Consider the following 21526-nt stretch of genomic DNA (forward strand, 5'->3'; position numbering starts at 1 on the left):
TAAGCTCACAAAGTTAGTGGGAGAGCAGAAATAATAGACTTTAGGCTGAGTTTTGTTGCAGGTTGGGTTCTCTGAATAGACAGGTGCTCCCATTCACCCCCTGTGCCTGCCCCCCACCCCTCTTCCCCTGGTAACCACTGAACTGTTTTCTTTGTCCATGTTCTTGTTTATATTCCACATATGAGTGAAATCATCTGGTGTTTATCTTTCTCAGTCTGGCTTATTTTGCTAAGCCTAATTCCCTCCAGTTCTTTCCACATTGTTGCAAATAGGATGAATTTGTCTTTTTTTTCTGGCTGAGTAGTATTCCATTGTATATATATACTACATCTTCTTTATCCAATCATCAGTTGATGGGCACTTGGATAGTTTCCATGTCTTGGCTATTGTCAACAGTGCTGCAATGAACATAGGGGCACATACGTTACTTTGGATTGTTGATTTCAAGTTGTTTGGGTAGATACCCAGTAGTGGGATAGCTGGGTCATATGGTAGTTCTATTTTTAGTTTTTTGAGGAATCTCCATACTGTTTTCCTTAGTGGCTGCACCAGTTTGCATTCCCGCCAGCAGCGTATGAGGATTCCCTTTTCTCTACACCTTCTCCAATATTTGTTATTTTTAGTCTTAGTGATTATAGCCATTTTAACAGGTGTAAGGTGGTATCTTAGCGTAGTTTTGATTTGCATTTCCCTGATGATTAGTGATGTTGAACATCTTTTCATGTGTTTATTGGGCATCTGAATATCTTCTTTGGGAAAATATCTGTTCATATCCTCTGCCCATTTTTTGATCTGGCTGTTTGTTTTTATGTTGTTCAGTTGTGTGAATTCCTTATATACTATGGAGATTAACCCCTTATCAGATATATAATTTGCAAAAATTTTCTCCCAATTGGTGAGTTGTCTTTTGGTTTTGATCCTAGTTTCTTTTGCCTTGCAGAAGCTCTTTGGTCTGATGAACTCCCACTTGTTTATTTTTTCTTTTGTTTCCCTTGTCTGACAAGATGTGGTATTTGAAAAGATCCTTTTAAGTTTGATGTCAAAGAGTGTACTACCTATATTATCTTCCAGGAGTTTTATGGTTCCAGGACTTATCTTCAAGTCTTTGATCCATTTTGAGTTTATTTTTGTGCATGGTATGAGATAATGGTCTATTTTTATTCTTTTGCAGGTGGCTGTCCTGTTTTTCCAACACTATTTATTGAAGAGGCTGTCTTTTCTCCATTGTATGTTCTTGGTACCTTTGTCGAAGATTAGGTGTCCGTACATGTGCAGTTTTATTTATGGGCTTTCAGTTCTGTTCCATTGATCTGTGTGCCTGTTTTTGTACCAGTACCATGCTTTTTTGATTATTATAGCTTTGTAGTACATTTTGAAGTCAGGGATTGTGATGACTCCAGCTTTGTTCTTTTTTCTCAGGATTGCTTTAGCAATTCAGGGTCTTTGGTTGTCCCATATGAATTTTAGGATTCTTTGCTCTATTTCCGTGAAGAATGTCATTGGGAGTCTGATCAGGATTGCATTGAATCTGTAAATTACTTTGGGTAGTATGGACATTTTAACTATGTTTATCTTTCCAATCCATGTGCATGGAATCTCTTTCCATCTCTTCATGTCGTTATCTATTTCTTTCAACAATTCCTTTAGTTTCCATTGTATGAGTCCTTTGCCTCCTTAGTTAAATTTATTCCTAAGTACTTTATTCTTTTTTTTGTGATTGTAAATGGAATTGTATTCTTGAGTTTTCTTTCTGTAAGTTTGTTATTAGAGTACACAAATACAACTGATTTTTGTAAGTTGATTTTGTACCCCGCAACTTTACCATAGTTGTTAATTATTTCTAATAGTTTTCCAATCGGTTCTTTAGGGTTTTCTATATATAAGATCATGTCATCTGCAAACAGTGAGAGTTTCACTTCTTCACTCGCTATTTGGATTCCTTTTATTCCTTTCTCTTGCCTAATTGCTCTGGCCAAAACATCCAGTACTGTGTTGAATAAGAGTGGCAATAGTGGGCATCCTTGTCTTGTTCCTGTTCTCAGAGGGGTGGCATTCAGTTTTTCTCCATTGAGTATGATGTTGGCTGTGGGTTTGTCATATATGGCCTTTATTATGTTGAGGTAATTTCCTTCTATCCCCGTTTTGTTGAGTTTTTATCATAAATGGCTGTTGGATCTTGTCAAATGCTTACTCTGCGTCTATTGAGATGATCATGTAGTTTTTATTCCTCACTTTATTAATGTGGTTTGTCACATTGATTGATTTGAGGATGTTGAACTGTCCCTGTGTCCCTGGAATAAATCCCACTTGATCATGATCTATGATCTTTTTGATGTATTGCTGTATTTGAGTTGCTGATGTTTTGCATCTATGTTCATTAACGATATTGGCCTATAGTTTTCCTTTTTTGTGTTGTCTGTGTCAGGCTTTAGTATCAGAGTGATGTTGGCCTCATAGAATGTGTTAGGGAGTGTTCCATCTTCCCTAATTTTTTGGAATAGCTTGAGAAAGGATATGTATTAAATCCTCTCTGAAGTTTGGTAGAATTCCCCAGAGAAGCCATCTGGTCCGGAGCTCTTATTTTCTGGGATACTTTTGATTATTGTTTCAATCTCTTTACTTGTGATTGTTCTATTCAGATTCTCTGTTTTTTCTTGATTCAGCTTTGGGAGGTTGTAAGAGTCTAAGAATTTATTCATTTCCTCTAGATTGTCCATTTTTTTTGGCATATAGTTTTTCACAGTATGATCTTATAATTTGTTGTATTTCTGTGGTATCTATTGTTATTTCTCCTCTTTCATTTCTAATTTTATTTATCTGAGCTTTCTCTCTTTTTTTCTTTGTAAGCCTGGCTAGGGGTTTGTCAATTTTATTTATCTTCTCAAAGAACCAGCTGTTTGTTTCATTGATCCTTTCTACTGCCTTTTTTGTTTCAATAGTGTTTATTTCTGCTCTGATTTTTATCATTTAACTCCTTCTGATGACTTTGGGTTTTGTTTGTTCTTCTTTTTCTAATTCAGTTAGGTGTAGTTTGAGATTTCCTATTTGGGTTTTTCTTGTTTGTTAAGGTGAGCCTGTATTGGGATGAATTTCCCTCTTAAGATGGCTTTTGCTGCATCTCATATGAGTTGGAATGGTATGTTTTCATTTTCATTTGTCTCCAGATATTTTTTATTTCTCCTTTAGTTTCTTCAATAATCCATTGGTGTTCAATAGCCTGTTATTTAGTCTCTGCGTCTTTGTCCTTTTCTCAGATTTTTTCTTTTCTGTTCTTTTTTTTTGAGGAAGATTAGCCCTGAGCTAACTGCTGCCAATCCTCCTCTTTTTGCTGAGGAATGCTGGCCCTGAGCTAACATCTGTGCCCATCTTCCTCTACTTTATATGTGGGACACCTACCACAGCATGGCATGCCAAACGGTGCCATGTCCGCACCTGGGATCTGAATCAGCGAACCCTGGGCCACTGAAGTGGAACATGCACACTTAACTGCTGCACCATTGGCCTGGCCCCTCAGCTTTTTTCTTATAATTAATTTCTAGCTTTATAGCATTGTGATCAGAAAAGATGCCTGTTATTATTTCAATCTTCTTAAATTTATTGAGGCTTGACTTGTTTCCTAACGTATGGTCTATTCTTGAGAATGTTTCATGTGCACTTGAGAAGAACGTGTATTCTGCTGTTTTTGGATGAAGTGTTCTATGTATGTCTATTAAGTCCAACTGGTCTAGCTTTTCATTTAATTCCACTGATGCCTTGTTGATTTTCTATCTGGATAATCTGTCCATTGACGTGAGTGGAGTGTTGAGGTCCCTTACTATTATTGTGTTATTATTAATGTCTTCTTGTAGGTTTGTTAATAGTTGCTTTATATACTTTGGTGCTCCTGTGTTGGGTGTATAGATGTTTATAAGTGTTATTTCTTCTTGATGGAATGCCACTTTGATCATTATATACTGCCCCTCTTTGTCTCTCTTTACTTGTCTTATCTTGAAGTCTGCTTTGTCTGATATAAGTATGGCAACACCTGCTTTCTTTTGTTTGTCATTAGCTTGGAGTATCATCTTCCATCCCTTCACTCTGAGCTCGTGTTTGTCAATAGAGCTGAGATGTGTTTCCTGGAGGCCGCATATTGTTGGGTCTTGTTTTTTAATCCACCTTGCCACTCTGTGTCTTTTTATTGGAGAATTCAAGCCATTTACATTTAGGGTGATTATCAATATATGAGGGCTTAATGCTGCCATTTTATCACGTTTTTTCTGGTTCCCCTGCATTTCCTTTGTTTCTTTTCCTGTGTATTTCAGTCTTTCAATTGAGATATGTAGTTTTTTATGTTGTGTTTCTTTGTTTTCTCCTTATTTATTATTTGTGTCTCTGTTCTGCTTTTTTGTTTAGTGGTTACCCTGAGGTTTGTATTCAAGATCTCATGGATAAGATAGTCCCTTTTCTGATGGCCTCTAATTTCCTTAGACTAAACTGATTCAGTCCCTTTCCTCTTTCCCTCCTAAGTTGTCTTTCTCACATCTCATTGCATCTTGTGTTGAGTTTGTGGTTAAAAATGACAAGATTATCTTTTTTTTTTGGTGTTTTCCTTCCCTTTGTCTTTAATGTTACACTTGAGTATTTGTTATCCTGCTCTGATTCTGTCTCCCTATTTAACTCCTTCCTCTGTGCTTTGTAACCCCTTTATCCCTTTGTTTTTTCAGGTATGAGGGCCTTCTTGAGGATTTCTTGTAGGGGGGTTCTTGTGGCTACGAACTCCCTTAGCTTGTCTGGGAAAGTTTTCATTTCTCCATCATATCTGAAGGATATTTTCGCTGGATAGAGTATTCTTGGCTGAAAGTTTTTGTCCTTCAATGATTTGATTATGTCATTCCAGTCTCTCCTAGCCTGTAAGGTTTCTGCAGAGAAATCTGCTGAAAGCCTGATGGGGGTTCCTTTGTAGGTTATTTTTTTCTACCTTGCTGCCTTAGTATTCTTTCTTTGTCATTCAGTTTTGCCAGTTTCACTACTATATGCCGTGCAGTAGGTGTTTTTACATTGACATATTTAGGAGATCTGGCAGCTTCTTCCACATGGATTTCCTGCCCTAGGTTTGGGAAGTTCTCTACTGTTATTTCTTTGAACAAGCTTTCTACTCCATTCTCCTTCTGTTCTCCTTCTGTAATACCTATAATTCTTATGTTGCATTTCCTAACTGAGTTGGATAATTCTTGGAGACTTTCTTCATTTCCTTTTAGTCTTAGTTCTCTCTCCTTCTCTATCTGAAGCATTTCAACATGTCTAGCTTTGATTATGTTGATCTGCTCCTCTATGGTGTCTGCTTGAGTGTTCATGGAATCCATATTTTGTTTTATTTCTTCCATTGTGTCTTCCATCTCTAATATTTCTGATTGATTCTTCTTTATAGTTTCAATCTCTTGTCTGAAGTAGCTCCTGAACTCATTGAATTGGTTCTCTACATTCTCTTTTACCTCGTTGAGTTTTTGGATCATAGCTGTTTTGAATTCTTTGTCATTTAGATTTCATATTTCTGCATCCTCAGGACTGATTTCTAGGTACTTATAATTTTCTCTCTGGTCTAGAGATCGAATATAATGTTTGATATTGCTGGAGGAAGTGGCTCTGTTCTTTAGCATCCTGGAGTTATTTGGTCACAGTTACTCTAAATCGCCACTGAGTGGGGGGGTCAAGAGCCATGTATTCTGAGCCATCTGCTTTCAGCCAAAATCCCAGGGGCTGGAGCTGTGCTAAGCAGGTGGGGGGAGGGGCACTTTCTCTTGCACACTCTCTGGATTTTCTCCCTCTGCTTTCACTATCTGCTCTCCTGCAGTGTTGGCTTGATAAGGTCACCCCCTGAAAAAGCTTTCACCCCAGTAGAGGACTTTCCTCTAGGCTGCAAAGGCCCTTGGGAGTCCTTGATGTTCCTGTGAATGAACGTCCCCTCCCCCACTCCTACCCTCTCTGAGGCCTCCTGTGGTCCCAGATCACAATCTTTATGGCAGAGGGTGAAAATTTCTCTCACCCCATTCCACCTCCTCTGAGGGGGTCTCCAGCTTCTCCACCCTCTGTTGTATGGCTGTGTAGGTCTCTCCGATGTTTTTTGTGTTGTATTTGGAGGTCCTCTGTTGGAGTATGGATTTTTTTTTTTGTTGTATATTGTAGGGGAAAGATTTCTGAGAGACCTCACTCTGCCATGATGCTGACGTCACTCTCCACCAGGAAAGTTTTAACAACTGGGTTGCCACTTGGGGCTATCTTGCTCCACCTGCCCATCAGTGATGGGGTCCTCATCGTCAGACTGTAGTGCTTTTGCTCCAAAGCCCCATCTTATTGCCTGTTTCTTTTGAGAGTACATCTATTACCAACTTTTGCAGGTTGGATTCTCTGGAAGTTGGTACTGAGATTGAATTGGGGGTGCAAGATGTTTGTTAGGGATTGATTCCTATTAAAAGCAAGAGGAGGAGGCAGTATTGAGAAGAGGAACAAGTTGAGCTGTGACGTAGGCATGACAAAACCTTGGCCAACTCAGTAGGGGGCTCTATGTCAGGCAAAAATTGTTGGGCCTTTAAAGCCCTGCCTTGCTCCGTCACTGGATGTGGGGCCACCCTAGAAAACCTGTGATTTCTTGAGAGGTGGTTCTCTGCAGCTGAGGCAGACTTTGATGGAGCCAACAGCTGGAGACAGTCTGCTGGCCATTTTCCTTGTTGCTGGGTAGCTACTCCTTCCTAGCAGGGGGATCTGGGTGGTGCATCTTTGAGTTTATCATGAATTTCTAGGATTGCCAGATTTAGCGAATAAAAATACAGGATGCCCATTTATATGTGAATTTCAAATAAACAACTATTAATTTTTTTTAGTATGTCTCTTTTGTATATTTTTTCATAGGTACTGAATAAATGGTAGTTATTATCGTTGTACCTGACTTTCTCCAAGCGTCAGATTAGGACTAATGACCCAAATTTCAGTGGCTTTGTCCCCACCCTCTTGTGAAGGACCTTCAAACTTTCCAAATGATCTTCCACATGTATTCTTTTTTGTTGTTGTTTTTGCAGGGAAAGATCCTTCCTGAGCTAACATCTGTTGCCAATCTTCCTCTTTTTTTTTTTTTTCCCTCTCTAAAGCTGCAGTGCATGGTTGTATATCCTAAGTGTAAGTCATTCTAGTGGTTCTATCTGAGCCATCACCATGGCATGGCAACTGACAGATGGGTAGTGTTGTTCTGCGACCTGGAAGCAAACCCAGGCCGCCGAAGCGGTGAGTGCTGAAATTTAACCACTAGGCCATCAGGGCTGGCTCTCATGTGTATTATTAAGATGGAAACCTACTATTTCTTGCCAGGTCCCTCAGTCTCCTGTTGGGCAGTGCTACTGCCCTTTCAGTTCTCCTCTCCTGGTATACCACAGAGCTGAATGGTATTTTGTGGTGAAGTGGTAGAGAATCCCTCTCTTCCCTTAGTGATATATTCCATTAGAAGACAGTCAAAGAGTGCCATCTGTGTCCCAGTGTCTTAGAGTGAACTTAAGTGGCTTTTCAAATTTTGCTCAGTGGCCACAAGTCACCATGGGAATCATTCACAGGTCTATGGAGGGTAAGTTTGGAAACATGATGTATTGAGAATTACCCTTTTCCTTTGAGCACTAAGGTTTTCTTAGTTCTTTGTGCCTCTCTATTTCTTACTTTAGGTTGCATTTTTTCCCCTAGAATGGTCCTCATTGCCTCACAATAGGATTCTGGTGAGTAGGAGGTGGAGGGAGGCAAGATATGCCAGATAGAACTTTAGTCAGGATTCAGGTATGTTCCAGCATGTCCTGCGAACTGAATCAGAGGGCCCTCAGAAGTCATTTTGCTTCAAAAAAGTTTTTTTTTCCCTAAAGAAAGGAAGATTTTGAATTACTGCAAAGCAAGCATGTAATGGAATAGTGTATTGTCTGTCTCAGATATTGGTTCCATAACCTGGCTCAGTGGACTCATTATCCAATTCTGGGGAGAGAAAGGCTGCATGTGGTAGAAGAAGAAGCTTTCACAAGAGACTTTCTGAGTATATGGGCACGAGTAGCACTACTTGGGCTCAGGTGTCAAAGCATGGCACAGAGTGTGAACATGTCACTTCTCGGACAACTTAAAAATTGGTACCTCTAGAATCAATGGATGATAGCACCTTTGGCAGCCATTGCAGTCACTTCATTGTGGGCACCAGCAGTATTGTAAATGTTAGAAATACCTAAAGTAGATTTAAGGCAGCGAATATGTTGGGTGGAACAAGAGAAGAAGAATGATAGACAGTGTAAGGTAAATGCATCTGAAAAACTGATTCATATTCACTTTTGAAACACTTCTTGTTGGAGTGTGCATTACAAGTGTAATGCTGTCATATTAGGTGATTATTTGGAACTGTTGTAATTGTAAAGAGAAAAACATACATGGGTGCCAAAATTACGTCATAGTATTATTGGAAGGCAACCATTCAGATGATAGGTAAAATGCTGATAATAATTGTAAAAAACTAACATAGAAATGAAGATATAAAAAAATCTCATAGAAAATACATGTTCAGACTCCCTGGGGCCACAGAGCCCTTTTGGGAGACACTGCTATGCTCATTTCTGTTACCTCAGTCTGGCAGATTATCTGAATCATAGTAAATGCTCTGTAGATATGAAGGAATATATCCCTGTATGGCTCCCTTTATTAACACTGACTGCTAACTTCCTTGGCAAACTCCTTTTTTTCTGTCAGTTCAATTTGGACCATGAGGGCTTTCCACTGTTCTTTCTCTCCACTATTTAGACGTAGTAGATTTGTACTCCCCAAACAGAAGAATTTTAGAGAATTGTTCATCTTTCATGCCTTTTCCACCCTCTGGTACAATCTGGTTTGAATTATTACCCATTTGGGACTGAAAGAAGAGGCCAGAACCAGGTTAGGTCTCATAACTCCCAGTCCATTGTTCTTTACACTAGTCTATGCTACAGATTAATGCTTTGGAATTAGAGCTGTCCCACCTTAAAGATAAGTATCTGTGGATAGAAATGTTACGCAAATTAATTATGCTTATATAATTAATATTATATAAAAATTATATGCATGTGATATGTTGTCCTGAGCATGTGGAGTCGATACTACTGACCTAGTGTCAATAGGACATGAGTTGCTTTCAAATATGGTGTCATTCTATTTGGTGTACACCTTGGTCACCTCCTCTGATATTGATGAAGTAGTGGGCCTTTTACCCACCACTGAGATAGAGTCTGTGACCCTAAAGCAGAATTTTGCTTTTTTTCAACTAATTGGTTATTATAGCACTTGAACTCATACCCTTGGCTTAATTAGCATGATGTTTCCCAATTAAGTGGCTTAGATATTTGATCTTAAAATGTCGTTTCAGGAGAAGATAAAAATGTTGTGGAGATGTGAAAAAGTCTGTGAACATGAGGCTATTAGAATGTTATATATGCTTCAATGTGTCTAAGAGTCAAAGCAAAACGTAACAGTCATCTATTTGGAAGAGTAGAGGTGCAGAGTTTATCAATGTCATCCCACTGATCGCATGAGAAGAAAGGTCTTATACAGTCGGCTGGCTGGAAATAAAGGCCACATTGCCAGGATGAGAAAATTTACTGAAAATGATAGTGTGCAAGATGAAACGATCATTTCCTTTTTGACAGTTATGAAGTTAGGATAGATAGTGTGGGAGGTGTAAGGGTTACAAAGAGGATTAGGTGTAAGAATAACAAGGCAGAGTAGGAGGAGAGCATTTAGTGCAGATGGTAATGTTATGTATTGTGGTTGTATTGCAGGGCACATTAAAAATGGCTAAAGAGATAATTTTAAGGCTGGTGAAAAATGAACATTTTTCAAATAATCTTTACAAAAAAAGGATATTACCTTTTTATCAAAATTAGGAATGGTTGGCTAATTTATGAAGCAAAACACATTTTGACCATATTAACGAAATGAATGGATGTAATGGAGATTTATGGAAGCCCAAGTGAAACATTTATACCTGTTCTGAGTAAATCTGTATAAAAAGTATATACCTAGGCATGGCACTCCTCTCTTTTAGTAAATATTGCTTGGTATAGCTATGGCCCCAAAAAAAGTAAAACAGGTTGTTGAGCAAGTTGGGTAGAGTACAGAAGAAAATGCAGTTTCTTGACCAAATTGGCAGTGACACCACAGCACAGGGATTTATACATTAGAAAACTTCCTCCATAAATTTCATAATACACTTGTATTGCCTACAAACAAGAGCTCCATAGTAAAGAAGTCTGAGTGATCCACACTGATTGCTGCTGTTAAAGCATGTTTCAGCAAAGTATTTATTCCCAGAAACATCTATTAATAAAATATTAGGAAGGATAGCTTTCTGCTGAAATGAAAGCCCACTCTCTTGTGGGCAGCATATTTGTGATCTTAACAAAATAGGCATTCAATAATATTCACTGAGCGAATGTATGAATGAATGAGAATTGCACACAATAGGAGAATTTCATCAATAGGCCAGTAATAGTCATGCAAGTGAAGTCATTTGAGGGCTTTTAGGAAGGCCATTCTGTTCCAATTCATTATCTCCATGATCATCATCATATCGTCTAAAATTGCATATTAGAGGTTCTTGCTATTGGGTTAAGGTTCTGCTGTCTTTAGCATTCCTTACTAAAATGAAAAAAAATCCTCAGAAAAAGGTAATAAATTACCTATGAGACATCATAGCACACGTATTTATATATTAGAAAATTTCCCCCATGAAAATGAACGGAAGTGATGAGGGTGGGATTAGGGGTTTTGTCAGAGAGACAGAGAGATAGCATAAGTGTTTTGGTGAGGAGAAGAAAGGAATTCTTTAGGAGGGCTGGCCCTATTTGTTACCTTAGATAGGTGGTGTGAAAATTTGTAGCCCTTAATGAGAAGAGGAGTGAAGGAAAATAATCAAGAGAAAGATCTACTTTGTTATTTTTATATCAGAGAGGAGTCCAAGAAGCTAAGTGCCTATTATGTTTTTATACAACCTGAGGAAAATGGCCACAGATGATTCCTTGAATATAAGGCTCCTTGTTTTATGCCATGTGACTTGATACTCTGGCCATAAGAGACTGTGGACCAGGGATTGACGCTATAACCAAGACAGCCACCTGGCTGCCTATTGGGTGACCTGACCTGAACAGACATTCACTATTGGAAGGTGATTAACTCAGGCAAGGAGAGTCTGTCTCAGCAGTGTTGAATTCTAGACAAACAGAAGCAGAGTCAGTAGAGAGAAAGGCAGACAGAGGGTCACTGAGTCCCAAGAAGTAAATAGTTCATTAAATAAATATATTGAATATCTACTATGTGCCAGGCACTATACTAAGATGCTGAAGATGCAGTAGTGAACAAAAGTTTGCCTCCATGGGCTTACATTCTAGTTGAGGAGACTGGCAATAAATAAAGAATAGTTACATAATATTATTTCAGGTAGTGTTAAGTCCGGAAAGAAAAATAAATCAGAAAGGGGAATAGAGTTCTTTTTTTAGATTGGGTGGTCAAGGAATGCCTCTCTTAGGACGTAGTTGAATAGAGAGAGATCCAGATAACATGAGGGAAAGAGTCATGGGAGCATCTGGGAAAGAGTGTTTATAAGCAGAGAAAATAGCTTGTGGAAAAGCTGTGAGGCAGGAGTATGCTTGTCATGTTTGAGGAACAGCAAGAAGGCGGCCAATGTTATTGGAGCAGTGAAAATTAGGTAATGAGATTGTTATCTAATGAGATTGGAAAGTATCCAGGGATCGAATTATATAAAGACTTACAAACCATGGTGAGGCACTTTTGTTTTATTTTGAATGTGATGGGAAGCCATTGGAGAATTTTGAAAAGGAAAGTGACATGATATGATATCTTTAGCAGGAACTTGGGCTGCTATGTGGAGAACAGACTGAGAGAGGAAGAGTGGAAGTAGGATGATGGGTTAGGAGGAGATTGTGATAGTCCAGGGGAGAGATGATGACTGGAAATAGGGTATTAGCTGTGGAGGTTAGAGAAGTGGTTGGATTCAGGCTGTCTTTTGAATCAAGAGTAGTTAGGATTTGCTAATGGTTTTGTTGTGGGGTGCGAGAAAGAGAAGACTGAAGGATGACTTCAAAAATGGCAGAGTTACTATAAGAGAGGCAATGTATACTTGAGACACAGGAGATCATTGCATAAGTACATTATCAGGGCAGCTAGATGGTTATTAGAGCTGCCATTTGGGCTTTAAAACTGCTGTGGTATCCTGAACAAGGAGCTATTTTTACACTTCTGGTTGTTGTCTGGTTGTCGGGTTGTATAGCAGCTGAGTCAGTTTCCTGTTTTCTTTCTTCCCAGCATATTCTCTCTGTGAATCTGCATCACCTCAGTGCAGCTATACTCCTTACAGCACGAAAGGCCCAAACTAATACAGTTTTGCTGAGCACTCCCCAGGTTCACATAAATACTATTAATGTTTATTATGCTTAATCCAAAGTCTTGGCAGCATTACCAAAGATTAACCTTTAATCTTAAAAAACTCTGGAAGCTCAGTTTAATCCTAATCTTTCATGTCTTCATAATGGTTTTACAAGGTAAATTTAAAGATGTTTGAAATTTAAAAATATCACCTGAAAAGAGGCATGCCATGACTTTTTTCAAAATTATTTAGTTATTTGAATGGTAGTATATTCAATACCCTGACAACAGGGTAAGCTCCTTGAGAACAGGAGGCGTATTTGCTCTCTGCTGTATCGTTAGTATCTTGCCTGGTGCCTGATAAACAGTAGATGTGCAACAGATCTTATCTTAAGGGATGAATGAGTTGATGTATGCCAACACTTCATTTGTACTGTTTAATGTACATATAGCCTATCAATTTCTTTTTCCTAGGGTATTCTGACAAGTTTATTGGTTTGGCACAAACCTCTTTTACACTCAATGTGGTCATTGATTTAAAAAGGAGATATAACTACAGAGAGTAGATTTCAATTTATAGAAGTTGAGCCAGAAGCTTATTTGGATTTAAAATGTAAATGTCATTTGTTTACTTGAAAAAAACACCAATTTTTTGTGTTACATAAAAATAAGCATAACTAGAATAAGAAGAGGTTATTTTTTGTAACATCTGTGTACAAATTATTATTAGCACTGCTAATCCAAGAACTTAATCATTGGCATGATACCTGTATCACCACCAGATGCAAGCTTTCTGAACCTAACAGTAAATAAATGATTTTGAATAATTTTAGTATAATTTTAAAAAGAAACAAAAATGTAAACATTTTTTTCTCCAAGCTAGCTCATTGCTTTTAAAGCTAGCCCATTTATAAATGAATATTTTAAAAATGTGCCATTGTGTTTCTAAATTACAGTTTTCCTTTCATATAAAACAAAAATAGATATCTGTGAATAGTAGTTGTTATGAAAACAGAATTTTAGTGGATGCACCAATATAATTAGAAAAAATACAGAAAGATTTTCAAACAAACTCAATCCTCAAGAGAAGAAACTAACTTTTGTTAAAAATGGAAACCTATCACCAGCCACATCTGTCAATGAAGTGTTTTGTAGACAGGCTTGGGATAAAGTAGGTTGTGAAGACTCAAATTGAACTTGTAAAAGCATAGTGAGTTAAGAATATAAAAACTGTTCTGTGGAGTTGGCCCACAGTTTTTCTTGCCCAGTGTTTAGTTTCTGCTAGTAGAACCAAAGGATATGTTGTAGGAAGGAAGGCTTTCTCATCCTGATAACAGCCTCAAAAGATTCAGTTTAAAACATTGCACATTTCCTTAAGTCATTATGACTCCATCATATTTCACTTTAAATAATGTTGAAGTTATTTATATCATCAGTTTGTACTTCTTTGGGAGTAATGAATTCCATGTATTTGCTACCTCTTACTATTGTAATATTCTTTTTTTTTTTATCAGTTATTCACCATTTCCCTGAAAGAAAACGTCCAGACTCTCTCATACTTTGCTATTTTGCTGAGTCTTGTCAGTAAGTTTAGTACTTTGTACTAACTTTGAAATATTTTGTATTGATTTGATTCCCAATTTTCTTATTTCTAGAAATATTATCATAAGCAAAGTTGGTGCTATGACTTATTACCACTTGAATAAGGTCACTGAACTGTTACGTATATATTTTATTACGTAAAATACATATAACAAAATTCAGCATTTTAACCACTTAGTGTCCAATTCAGTTACATTTAGTATATTCACAGTGTTGTACAACAATCATCATTCTCTAGTTCCAGAACATTTTTATAACCTTAAAAGGAAACTCCACACCCGTTAAACAGTCACTCCTCATTTTCTTCTCCCCACAAACCCTGGCAACCACTAATCTGCTGTCTGTTTCAATGGATTTGCTTATTCTGGATATTTCAAATAAATGAAACCATACAATATGTGGTGTTTTGTGTCTGACTTCTTTCACTTAGCACAGTATTTTCAAGGTTCATTCATGTTGGAGAATGCATCAGTTCTTCATTCTTTCTTAAGGCTGAATAATATTGCATTGAATGACTAAATCACATTTTGTTTATTCACTCATCTTTGATGGACATTTGGGTTGCTTTTCCTTTTGGCTATTGTGCATAGTGCTTTCTTGAACATTTGTTACAAGATTTGTTTGAACATTTATTTTCAGTGTGTCTGGGTATATACTCAGGAGTGGAATTGCAGGCTTATGTGGTAATTCTATGTTTAAGTTTTTGAGAAACTGCCAAACAGTTTTCTACAGCAAGTGGACCATTTTACATTCTCACCAGCAGTGTATGAGTGTTCCACTTTCTCCACATCCTGCCAACACTTATTTTCTGTATTTTTTTTTTTTTTGGTTTTAGCCATCCTAATATATTTGAAGTGGTATCTCATTGTGGTTTTGATTTTCTTTTCTCTAATGACTAATGGTGTTGAACATCTTTTCGTGTGTTTTTTGGTCATTTGTATATCTTTGGAGAAATGTCTATCCAAGTCCTTTGCCCATTTTGTAATTTTTTTTTTGTATTTTTGTTGTTTGATTTTAAGAATTCTTTAAATATTCTGGGTTCTAGATCCTTATGAGACATATGATTTGCAAATATTTTCTCCCATTCTGTGGTTGCCTATTGATTCTGTTCAGAGTATTAACAGTAGGGGTATATTGTCCTGTAGTTTTCTCTTCTTGGAGTATCTTTGTCTGGCTTTGGTAATGCTGACCTCATAGAATGTATTAGGAAGTGTGACCTCCTCTTCTGTTTTTTGAAAGAGTTTGAGTGGCATTGATGTTAATTCTTCTTTAAGTCTTTGGTTAGAATTCACCAGAAAAGCCATCCATCTGGTCTGGGACTTTTCCTGTTTGGAGATTTTTGATTATTGATTCAATCTATTTACTTGTTATAGGTGTGTTCAGATTTTCTATTTCTTCTTGAGACAGTTTCAGAAGTTTGTGTGTTTATAGGAATTTGTCCATTTCCTTTAGGTTATCTAATTTGTTGATAATTGTTCATAGAATTTTTATAATCCTTTTTAATTTCTATAATTCTGTAGTAAAATCCTCACTTTCCTTTCTGATTTTGGCTATTTGTGTCTTCTCTCTTTTTTTCTTAGTTAATCTGCCAAATGGTTTGTCAATTTTGTTGATCTTTTAGAAGAACCAACTTTTGGTTTCATTGATTCTTGCTATTGTATTTCTAGTCTCTATTTCATTTATCTTTGCTCTAATCTTTATATTTTTTTCTTTACGCTGGCTTAGAGTTTAGTTTTCTTTTCTTTTTCTAGTTCCTTAAGTTGTAAAGTTAGGTTGTTTATTTGAAATCTTTCATCTTTTTAAAATGTAGGCATTTACAGATATAAATATCCCTCTGATCACTCCTTTTGCTGTATCCTATAGGTTTTGGAATGTTGAGTTTTTGTTTTTATTCATCTCAAAGTATTTTCTAATTTCTCTAATGAGTTTTTCTTTAACTCATTGGTTGTTTAAGTGTGTGTTGTTTACTTTCTACATGTTTGCAGATTTTTCAATTTTCCTTCTGTTGTTGATTTCTAGCTTCATTCTATTATGGTTGGAGAAGATACTTTGTATGATTTCAGTCTTTGACTTTATTGAGTCTTGTTTTAATGGCCTAACATATGGTCTATATTGGAAAATGTTCCCTGTGCACTTGAGAGGAATGTATATTTTGCTGTTGTTGGAGGAGTATGCTTTTTGGTTTTGGTTTAGAGTGTTGTTCAAATTCTCTATTTTCTTACTGATCTTTCTAGATACCATATCCATTATTGGAGTAGGGTATTGAAGTTTCCAACTATTATTGTAGAACTACCCATCTCTCGCTTCAGTTGTTGCTTCATATACTTTGGGGGTCTGCTTTTCGGTGCATATATGTTTACAATTCTTATATCTTCTTTATGGATTGATCTTTTTTATTAATATATATTTGTCTCTTGCAACAATTTTTGTTTGAAAATCTATTTTTTCTGATATTAATATAGCTACTTCAGCTCACTTTTGGTACTATTTGCATGGTATGTCTGTTTCGTTCCATTCACTTTCAACCTATTTGTGTTGAATTATGATTTAAAGTGAGTCTCTTTTAAGTAGCATAGAGTTGGATCATGTTTTTAAAATCCATTCTGCCAATCTCTGCCTTTTAATTAGAGAGTTTAACCCATTTACATTTAAAGTAATCACTGATAATGAGGGACTGAATTCTGACATTTCGCTGTTTGTTTTCTATATGTCATAGTTTTGTTTCTCAATTTCTCCATTACTGCCTTCTTTTGTATTTAATTCATTTTTTTTTAGTATACTGTTTTGAGTCTCTTGTCACTTTTTTTTCCTCTATAGTTTTTAGTCATTTTCTTAGTGGTTACCATGGAGATTCAAATTTATAACAACCTAATTTGAATTAATACCAACTTATGTTCACCAGTATACAAAATACTCTTATATTATACAGCTTCATCCCCTTTGTGTTTGCATTGTCACAGATTACATCCTAATAATTTATGTACCTATTAACAGATTTATAATTATTGTTTTATGCATTTGTCTTTTCAATTATATAGGAATCAAAAGGGAGAGTTACAAACCAAAATTACAATAATACTGGCTTTTATATTTACCTATGTAGCTACTTTTGCCAGTGTTCTTTATTTCTTTATATGGCTTTGAGTTACTATTTAGTGTGCTTTCATTTGTGCCTAAGGGACTCCGTTTTAACATTTCCAGGACAGGTCTAGTAGAGACAGACTCCCTCAGTTCTTATTTATCTGGGTATGTCTTAATTTCTCCTTTAATTTTTGGAGGGGAGTTTTCCCAGATAGAGAATTTTGGTTAAAGAGGTTTTATTTTTTTCTTTCAGTACTTTAAATAGGTCCTGGCCTCCATGGTTTTTGATGAAGAAATTGGCTATTAATCTTATGAAGCTCCTTTATATATAATAAGTTGCTTCTGTCTTGATGCTTTCAGGATACATTCTTTGTGTTTTTGCAGTTTGATCATAATGTGTCTTAGTGTGGATCTCTTTGAGTTTATCTTTTTTGAAATTTATTGAATTTATTGGATGTGTAGATTCATGTTTTTCATCAAATTTGTGAAGTTTTCAGCTGTTATTTCTTAAAATATTCTTTATTTCTCTCCTCTCCTCCTGGCACTCCCTTTGGTGTATGCTGGTACGCTTGATGGTACCCCATTGGTCCCTTAGGCTTTGTTCATTTTTCTTCATTCTTTTTACCTTTTTGCTCCTTAGACTGTGTAGTTTAGATTGCCCCATTTCTAAGATCACTGATTCTTCCTTCTATCTGCTCAGATCTGCTGTTGAATTCCTCCTGCTCAGCACCAGGAGAGCTACTGTACTTTTTGATACAATATTGTATGTATTGTTTAGCTATTGTTCTTTTCAGCTCTAGAATTTCTATTTGGTTCCTTTTAATGATTTTTGTACCTTTATTGATATTCACTACTTAATCGTACATCATTCTTCTGATATCCTTTAGTTTTCCGTCTAGAGTTTCCTTGAGCTTTTCAGCATATTTAAGATAGTTAATTCAAAGTTATTGTCTAGTAAGTCCAGCATCTATGTTTCCTCAGGGATTGTTTCTTTCAATTTCTTTTTTCCTGTAAGTGGGCCATGTTTTCCTGTTTATTTGTAAGCCTTTAATCCTGGACGTTGTGAATATTGTGTTGTGGTGACTCTGGAAATTGGATTCTCCCCCTTTCCTTGGGATTGCTGTTGCTACTTTTTGAAGGCTGTTTAATGAATTTTCCAAACAATTTTTGCAAAACAAAATATCATGCAGAATCTTGTCATGCATGATCTTGAAGTCTGTGTTCCATTATCTCCTTGTTCAGCCATTGACTTGACAAGAGGTATCCTTGAATGCAATAAGAAAAGAAAAGGAATAAAAATGTGCTCTGACCATAAATTCTTTTGACAGAGGCTTCTTGGAAATCTGCTTTAGGTTTATAGGATTGAAACAAAAGCCAACTTCTGTGTAGGTGCCCTGACAGTGTACTGCCAGGCAGATCAAAACATATACCATGGTTTTTGGAGGATGAAGTCCCTATTGCCCACCTTGGCAACATTCACCTACAGCGAGTTCAGGAAGAAAGCTGGAATCAGAAAATTACCATTTCATAATCCCTAATGAAATTGTTGTTTCAGACAGTGAGTATTAATTGGCGTTAAAACTATTAGATGAATTGTTTAAAATGAGCTGGGCACTTGAATGGTGCTAAAGTAATGCCACACAAATTCCCTTTGAAAAAAGGTGAGGGACGATATACAATGGAGAAGTGGCACTGTTACCATCTCAATGCAGTGGTCATTGGTGGGAATTAGAGAGTATATAATCTCCAATTGTGATGCGAAATAAACCACATGGCCTCGTTTATAGGTATTTTAGGCAAAAATGTTTAATTTGAATCCAGACAAATCTTTAGATCTAATTTCCAGCTGATATTTTTTCAGAAAATTCAGGGGATATATAATAAGCTATATAATACCACAAAGAAGCAATCAGATAAATCTAGAAGATGAGACATTTTGTGGGACAAGTGTCTGATTACGTCAAACAGTTGGTGTCATGAAAAGGTGTTTAAAAGAGACTTAGTGGCTGAATATCCATATGCAATGTGAGATCCTGGGTTAGGTCTTGTTTTTGACAAACCACCTGTAAGACGTTTTGAGAAAGAGTTGAGGGGAGTGGTTTATGAAGTGGATATTAGGTGATACTAAGGAATTTCTATTATGGTTGTGAAAATATTATCTTGGCTGTATAGAAAAATCAAATTATATTATAGTGTGGCACAGAGAAAAACAAACTGATTGATAGAATAACTTAGAGAAGCCAGAAACAGACTAAGGCATGTGTGGAAACTTGATATAGGACTAATATGGCATTGCAGATCATTAGGAAAAAGTGGTCTATCCATTTAATGATCCTGAAACAATTGATTAACCATACAAAAAAAAAAAAAAGAAGTTGGGTCTCTGCTTCATACCATAAAAAAAAGAAGTTGGGTCTCTGCTTCATACCATATAAAAATCAATTACAGGTACATAAAAGGCAAATGTGAAAGGCATAACTTTAAAATAAAACATAAGATAATTTTTTATTTGTTTTTATTTATTTCTTTTTTTGAGGAAGATTAGCCCTGAGCTAATGTCCACCTCCAATCCTCCTCTTTTTGCTGAGGAAGGTTGGCCCTGAGCTAATATCTTTGCCTATCTTCCTCTACTTTATATGTGGGATGCCTGCCACAGCATGGCTTGATAAGTGGTGCATAGGTCTACACCTGGGATCTGAACCGGCGAACCCCAGGCCGCTGAAGCAGAGTGCATGAGCTTAACTGCCACTCCACTGGACCAGCCCCAAGATAATATTTTTATAACTTTGCTATAGGGAAAAGTTTCCTAAACATAACTAAGAAATGTTAACCATATGTAAAATAAAAGATTAATAAATGCTTATAATGAAATTAATAATACAAAAAGAAAATGAAAAGTCAAATCATATCCTGGAAGAAGTATTCACAAGCCATAAATTTGGCATATTGTTAATATCCAGAGTATGCAAGGAAGTTTCGTAATTCAATAAGGAAAGATAAACTGTTTGAAAAATAGATGGTGAACATTTCAGAGGAGATATGAATAGCAAGTAAACCTATGGAAACGATGCTAAATCTCGTTAGATTATGTCATTGCGATATTATATATCATAATAATAAATTATATATCAAAATAATATTATTTTACACCAATTAGTTTGGTAAAATTAAGTCTGGCAATCCAAAATGTTGATAAGTATGTGGAGGAATAAGATGATTGGGTTTATTTCTGGGCTCTCAATTCTGATCCATTGATCTGTGTGTGTTTTTGTGCCAGAACCATGCTGTTTTGATTACTGTAGCTTTGTAATGTATTTTGAATTCAGAGATTGTGATACCTCTAGCTTTGTTCTTTTTTCTCAAGGTTGCGTTGTCTATTTTGGATTCTTTTGTTGTTCTATATAAATTTTAGGATTCTTTCTTCTATTTCCATGAAAAATGTTGTTGGGCTTCTGACTGAGATTGCATCAAATCTGTAGATTGCTTTGGGTAATATGGATTTCTCTGTGAATTCTTCTAATCCATGAGCACAGAATATCTTTCCATTTCTTTATATCTTCAGTTTCTTTCAATAATGTCTTATAGCTTTCACAGTATAGGTCTTTCACCTCCTTGGTTAAATTTCTTCCTACATATTTTGTTCTTTTTGTGGTAATCGTAAATGAGGTTATTTTCTTGATTTCTCTTTCTGCTAGTTTGTTGTTAGTGTATATAAATGTAACTGATTTTTGTATGTTGACTTTGTACCCTCCAACTTTACTGTTTGTTAACTATTTCTAATAGTTTTTTGGTGGATTCTTTAGGGTTTTCTATATATAGAATTATGTCATCTGCAAATGACAGTTTTACTTTTTCCTTTCCAACTGTCTTTTACTTCTTTTTCTTGCCTAATTACTCTGGCTAGGACTTCCAATACTATGTTGAATAAGAGTGGTGAAAGTGGTCATCCTTGTCTTGTGCCTGTTCTTAGAGGAATAGCTTTCATTTTTCCACCATGGAGCATGATGTTGGTTGTGGGTTTGTCATATATGTGCTCTATTATGTTGAGGTACTTTCCTTCTTTACCCATTTTACTGAGAATTTTTATCATAAATAATTGTTGAATCTTGTCAGATGCTTTCTCTCTATTTATGGTCATTTGATTTTTATTCTTCATTTTGTTAATGTGGTGTATCACATTGATTGATTTGCGGATGTTGAGCCATCCCTGCATCCCTGGAATAAATCCCACTTGTTCATAGTGTATGATCTTTTTAATGTATTGTTGTATTCAATTTGCTAATATTCAGGATTTTTGTATCTATGTTCATCAATGATATGGGCCTGTAATTTTCCTTCTTTGTGTTGTCCTTGTCTAGTTTTGATATCAGGGCAATATTGGCCTTGTAAAATGAGTTAGAAAGCATCCCATTCTCTTCAGTTTTTTAGAATAGTTTGAGAAGGA

Source organism: Equus quagga, chromosome 4 (assembly GCF_021613505.1).
Source record: "Equus quagga isolate Etosha38 chromosome 4, UCLA_HA_Equagga_1.0, whole genome shotgun sequence".
NCBI classification, from domain to species: domain Eukaryota; kingdom Metazoa; phylum Chordata; class Mammalia; order Perissodactyla; family Equidae; genus Equus; species Equus quagga.